The sequence below is a fragment of the Pseudonaja textilis genome, chromosome 2 (genome assembly GCF_049901715.1).
Source record: "Pseudonaja textilis isolate UNSWEBS1 chromosome 2, rPseTex1.2, whole genome shotgun sequence".
NCBI lineage: Eukaryota > Metazoa > Chordata > Lepidosauria > Squamata > Elapidae > Pseudonaja > Pseudonaja textilis.
This window is the reverse complement of record NC_141991.1, coordinates 152065985-152072986: the sequence shown is the minus strand read 5'-3', so window position 1 is coordinate 152072986 and position 7002 is coordinate 152065985.

Genomic DNA, 7002 nt, shown 5'->3' with positions numbered 1-7002 from the left:
AAAACTGGAATTTAGAAAAAGAGATTTTGCATATCTGAAAGTTTGAAATATTTTTTTCATGTTTTTATTTTTTATTACATTTATTTGCTGCCCATCTTACATAAATGAGCTCACATTTAATTTTGAAATACATAAAAATACTGAAATTGCAATCATCTGCTTTTTCTTGAAGTAAATTTTATTGTCAAATAGTCAGATATGGATTTGAGCACACACAATAGAATTGCAGTAAACATAAAAAATAAAAACTATTATCAATGTCAGCACTGTTATATCCTATTTTCTAAAACCTCCATTTATAATTCACCTATTTAGATCAGGGTATCAAACTGGCGGCCTGTGGGCCAGATGTGTCACACACAGGCCACACCCACCCCAGCTTTGCAAAGGCCAAAAATGTGATATGTCATGATATGGCATGTGACATAATCCAGATGAATCTTTAGTAGAGCTTCAATTCAAAGTCACCATAGAGTTTCACAGGTTATCTTCCATCTGGATTATAGAAATCTTAGAAAACACAGAGTTGGAAGTGACTTTGGAGGTCTAGTTCAACCTTCTGCTCGAATAGGAGACTCTATCTCATGCTGGACAAATGGTTATCCAATCTTTTCTTAAAACCTTCAGTGATGGAGAACCCACAGCTTTCCACTGTTCTCATTGTCAGCAAATTTCTTAATTCTTTCTTGTTTTGCCCTTAGGTGCTTTGGAGAATAGGTGTGCCCCTTCTCTGTGACAGTTCGTTAAGTATTAAAAGACTGCTTTCTTGTCACCTCTACTCCGTCTAGTTTCAAAATAACTCTCTAATCATAAAGCCACATCGACTCTCATCTAAACTGTTTACAGGAAAAACTAGACATCTAGATTGAAGAGAATGATCAAAATTGAGAGTAATTCTTATCCACAATTCAATAATTCATTCAAGTACCAAGGGAGTGAGTAAAGGAGAAACATGAATTGTTGTATATAAAAAGTGAAGATATTTGAATTTTTTGAAATCTATAGCAGGAACAGTTTTAAAAACAGGGAGTGCTAAAAACAGGTAACATACAAATATTTTTGTAGATTACAAAAATATACATTCGTAAGATGTTCTATGTAAGCTATTGGAAGGGCATGATCTGCAAATAGGGTGGCACAATGTCTTGTGGGGAAAAAGAGTAAACCATATTTACACTTTCAAAACCATCACATTAGAGATGTGTTATTACAAATTTGGGAGAAAATAAAAAAACATTATATTAAAATCCAAGGATGGTTATGAACAATGGAAGCTATGATATATCCAATTACATTAGATAAATCCAAAAAGATAAGGTACAGTAAATTATTAGATAATCTAGGTAGATTAAAGATGAACCAAGAACTGAGAGAAGAGGGAATAATGATAGATTGGTGGCCTTACTTGCAGTTGCAAACAAGATCTAAAAAGGATATAGAAGAATAGAAGAAGGTATAGATAGAACACTCAACAAATTGACCAAATTTTATTAGGATCAGAAGATAAATTTATCACCAAAATATATAATTATTTACTCAAATTTGATAGGGATGAGGAAACTTAAAGGAACAATGGTAGCCTGGGTGAAAATTTTTGGCTATAATATGCAGTTAGAAGATTGGGAAAAATTATGGACCAAAAATTATAAATTAATTACGGCTGCAGTGCATAAGGAGAACCTTTATAAATGTTTTATCGCTGGCATCTAGCACCAGCAAGATTGACGAAAATTTACCTAAATATGAACCCCGAATGTTGGAAGTGCAAACATAAACAAGGTACCTTCCTTCACATGTGGTGGTCCTGCCCCAAAGCAAAAGAATACTGGAATAAAATTAGAACATGGTTGAAAGAAATTATTGGATTTCATTTTAAGCCTGAAATGTTTTTGCTAAGGATAATCAGAGGAACACTTAAGAAAGAAATTGAATACATCATAATACACATTCTAACAACAGCAAGAATAACTTATGCCCAAAGTTGAAACTTAGCACTCCCACAGACAGATGATCATAAACAAAATTACGGATTGTGCAGAAATGGTAAAACTCATGTTGGAATTACAAGAGGGAAGAGAAGGAATATTATGTAGTCTAGAAAAAAATGGTGTAATTGGTTGGATGATAGGATGATAAGAATAAAAAATAATATAAACAAATTTTATAGATAGTTAACAAAAACTGGGAAAGTAGATGTCACAACATTGTAAAGATTACATTTGTGTTGTTTTGTTGTATAGTTTTGTATTTTTGTTTTTAATTGTGTAAAATTCAATAAAAAAATATTTAAAAAACATGTTCTGTGTAAGATAAACTTTTAGCTTGGTCTTTTTTCTCTGCATAATTTCATCATAGTCCTAACTCTAAAATTTAAATTGCAGCATTTTTTCAGGAGCAATTCAGAATTTAGTATTAAGATTAGGGTCTTCTGGTTTGAAGTCTCTTCGATCGTGCACAGTTTCTGTCTGGGCTCGCTGCTGGAGTGCCCCGAGCCGGCTGGTTTCAGAGCTAAGCCACCCCGTAGAGGTGGTGAAGAGGGGGGAGACCGCCAGCAGGGTCGAGGAGAGCTGCTTCTCTCCTCCTCAGCTGGCCATTACTCCCTTTCCCAAAGGCGGTTGCAGCAGTGGCCAGAAATGGCCACCACAAAGAAGAACTCAACCGGAAAAGAATGTGCAGGAGGAAGATAAGAAGTGAAAGTTTTGGCTGACCGGGTTAAATTGTAAAAGCAACAATCAAGGTACTCTGGAATTTAAACTTACAAAAAATAACATCGCTCCCAAAGAAGAGTCGGAAACAGCGAAAGAAAGTGAAAAGGGAAAAGTTTGGCTTTTTTTTCCTTCTCTCTCCTTCCTTATACTGACAACTAAGAGACTTAAATAAGAAATCGGAAAAATCCGCTTTGACATCAATAGGCAATTAAGCTGAAAATAAAACAAAATGCCAAAGGGATAATAAAGATTTCTGGACATTAAAATTTTTCTTTTTCATAAGCAGGAAGGGAGAGAAAAAGAATAAGGGCAGGATCTGGAAGAGGGAGGAGACTACCTGGAAATAAAAAGAATCTACAGTAAAACTTCGACAAGACTTCTAAAAGATACATTTTAACTGAAACTTTGTAACTAAACAGTAACCCCAGGAAGAGAAAGTGAAAAAAAGAGCAAAAAGAAACAGTTTGCGTGTATTTGGATTATTTGGTGATCTTTGGATTCTTGGTTATTACATTTGAATGACTAAAATCAATTGGGTGGTTGTTAAAAAATTTATACAATGGCACCACTTCTGGATAAATTGAAAATGGAACTTAAAAAGTACAAAGAAGATGCACAAGAAGGGAAGGGTTCTTTTGGCTTCGTTTTTCAATTCTTAGAAATGGAGATTTGGAACTATGAGAAACAACAAGGAACGTCTGCAAAACAAGAAGACTGGGACAAAGAAGAAGCCATCTTTAATGAATAAGTAATTTTATGTGGGGAAGAAAAAGGAAAGGGGGGAAAGAGAATGGAGAATTTAAGACTTAAAAAAACAACCAAAGAAAAGAAAAATAATTCGGAAAATAAGTTATAATACTGGAAAGCAACAGAAAAGAGGAATACAGAAGAGAGAAATAGAGGTAGAGAGACAAGGGGGTAAAAGGGAGAGAGAAGAAGAGAAGGAAGAAGGAAAGGAAAAGAAGTTACAAAGGACCGGAGCAAGATATAGAGAAACAGGACCTATTTAGAGATAATGGGTGAAAATCTAACTGAAGAAGGGATTCTGTAAAGGTACATAAGATTGTATTGTTATATTAGTAATAGAAATAACTTTAGAAAATTGGAAACAATGTATGATTAAAATGAGGGATAAAAAAGTGTAATTTAGTGAAATGTTTGTGAATAAAATAAGTGAAATAAAATAAATGAGAAAATTGAATTAGGAAGGAACGGGAACATTTTAATTAGTTAATGTTTTATAAAATATAAGTGAAGAGGGAGGAAAATTAACTATGGAAAGCTTATAATTGTTTCAAGTATATTTAATTGAAAAGTAATGTTAAAGATGTTAAGACTTTAATGAATATTAATATTAATGATAGAATTGAATTGGAATGGAATGTGTTGTTTTAATTATATACATTTATAATTTTTTCTCTTTTTAAGAATATAGTGTGTATTTTAAGAATGTACCAAGCAGAATCCAAATGGAAGTTAAGTATTATATTGAATGTTATAACTTTAGGGTATATATTGAAGCCTAAATAAGAGTTAAATGGATAAAATTAAAAGATATAAAGGCGTCATACTCCAATCAGTAACTACTAGGAGAAATTTTGTTTAATGAGAAAAGATAATAGATGATTGAAACAGGACAGACAAAAAACATAAATACAATGATTTGAATTGAGATGAGATAATTAAAATAAAATTGAGAAAATTAAAAGAGGGGAGAAGCTATGCAGAAAATGTAAAATAGTAATAAGATATGGAATAGAATATAAAAATGAGCATGAATCTGAATTTGTGTCTGTACAAAGAAATGTAACCCGGGATTACGCTACTTTCAAAAATGATGTTTTATTTGTATTTTTTTTCTCTTTGTGAAAACTCAAATAAAATTTACAAAAAAAAAAAAAAGAATTTAGTATTAAGATTAGGTCCAAAATACCAAGTAATTTAATCCTGATAGTTACATTATATTACACTTCATGCATTTGAACATTTGAACTTTGCAGTTTTAAATGTGGTTTTGTTGCAAAGTTAGAATTTTTGTATTAAAATATTTCACATTATAAAGACTTAACGTTATTCCAGCTTATATTTTTCTTATTTCTTAGAAAGAAATGTTTTCCATGTAGAAATATTTGAAGTGATCTTATAGGTATGTAAAAATAATGGACTCTACTCACATTTATCAGTTATTAAATTATACAGAAAATGACTGAGACTTTGATGTAGACATGCAACTGATAGCATCCTTAAAAGTTGTTCCCCACTTTCAAATTAAAATGCTGTCTGCTAATCCTTGAGATAGCAGGAAACTATACCAACATAAAACGTGCCGTCCCTATTCACAGTACTTATCCTGTTCTTATTTATGATATATTGAGCGCCTTAAGGAGAAGATCTAGTGACTTTTACTAACTTTGTTTCCTCCCCCCTCCTCACAAGTATCCCCAACTGGCAGGGAAACATCTACCAATCGCTGTCCTTAGCATGGAATGGGATAGGGGCTGTTGCAAGTCTTAAGGCAGAAGACTAGATTGGCAAGTTCAGATAATTCAAACTCCTCAGCATTTTCCCTCTTCTGAATGTTAGTTTAAATTATTTCAGTGCCCTCGGTATTCCATAATGCATTACATTTTGTTCCCACATTTGTTTCTCTTATAATTGCATTGAAAACCCTAAAGCAATCCAAAGTTTTGATGAGAGTCTGCATCATGTAGAATGGCTAGAGCAATTTAAAGTTCTATCAAATTCCTTTTTATGCACATTATATACAATTTTCTTTTTCAGAAAAAAGACAAATATAAATTGCCTTTTCCCACACACCGAGTAACGCCACTACTGTTTTTCAATAGCACAAATATTTAAAAATAAATGTGATTTTATTCAATCTGTGGAAAAAATGCAACCTGAATAAGATCCAGATAATTAGCAATATCCCATTCCATTTCTGGAAACGGTTATCAAGATGATGAACTTGCAATTCCAGGCATCAAAATTAGATTGAATATCTGGACCCATCTCAGATAGGTTTTTGGCTGGGATATGGTACCAAAACTGATTTGTCTGTTAGTGATATATCAGTCAAGATATAAGGCCTAGTGAGACTGGGCCTTTGTAGCAGTGATTTGCAACAGTTCTAGTTTTTCTTAATGGGCCAGATCAAACAGATGATAGGGGACTCTCCTGTTTTAACATCTTGCCCTCCACATTGTTCAACAGCTACATGAAATTGCTTAGGCAAATTATCCAGACTAGAATTGGAATGGGATATCATCAATTTGCTGATGCTGATGACACCATACTCTATTGCACTTACTATCCGACTTAATCCAGTAACAGGCTAGACAAAAGGTAAGTGCTGTTAGTAATAGAAAATTAGATTTGAGGGCTGAAATTCAATCTGTTTTTGATATGGTTCACTTTTTCCTGTAAAAGAAAAAAAAAGAGCAGCTTTTAACCTAGATCCACAGGAGTCACTATATGAATTTTTCACGATTACACCCGGTACTGCAGTTGTGATTCTTCATCTGGTTGGATTTGGATTTGGTAACAATTGATAATATGCTTTTACATTATCTTCTGCCTGAAGCTACTGTACTCTTAAAAAGGATCTGGAAGTTACAAATCGATGCAAAATATACTAAGTAGATTATTGCTAAGTCATGCAAAGTAATAGAATTGTATTATGCCTTTATACCATCGACCCTGGCATCCTTTTGGACCGTCTGCAGGGGATGGGATGGGCGGTACAGTTTTGCGCTGGTTCAGTTCCTTTCTCTGTAGCAGGTCCCAATTGGTATAGGGACCTGATAGGGAGTGAGAGGTGCAGCCCTCGGCCACTATTCTGTGGTGTACCAAAGGGCTCGCTACTTTCTCCACTCCTTTTCAATATCTATATGAAACTGCTGGGTGAGATCATCCATCACCATGGGTTAAGGTATATACTGTATGCTGATGACACTATATTTCCATTCTTGGTGGCCTAAGTGATGCTGTGGCTGCCCTTTCATGGTGCCTGGAAGCTATGGGGACCTGGATGGGGGACAACCTCTGAGTGGCTTTGGGTATGCAGGGCTCTGGGATCCGGGACTTTGTCATCTTTGACTCTGGATGGGATGGCGCTGCCCCAGAAAGACCCTCTGCAACTTAGAAGTTCTCCTAGACTTGCAACTCCTATTTGAAGAACAGGTGGCAGTCACAGCTAGAAGAGTCTGCACAACTTTATGTGGTGCACCAGTTGTGGCCTTTCCTGGATTCCTTTTTCTTTTTCATTTTCTTCCCATTTTCATGGGACAATATT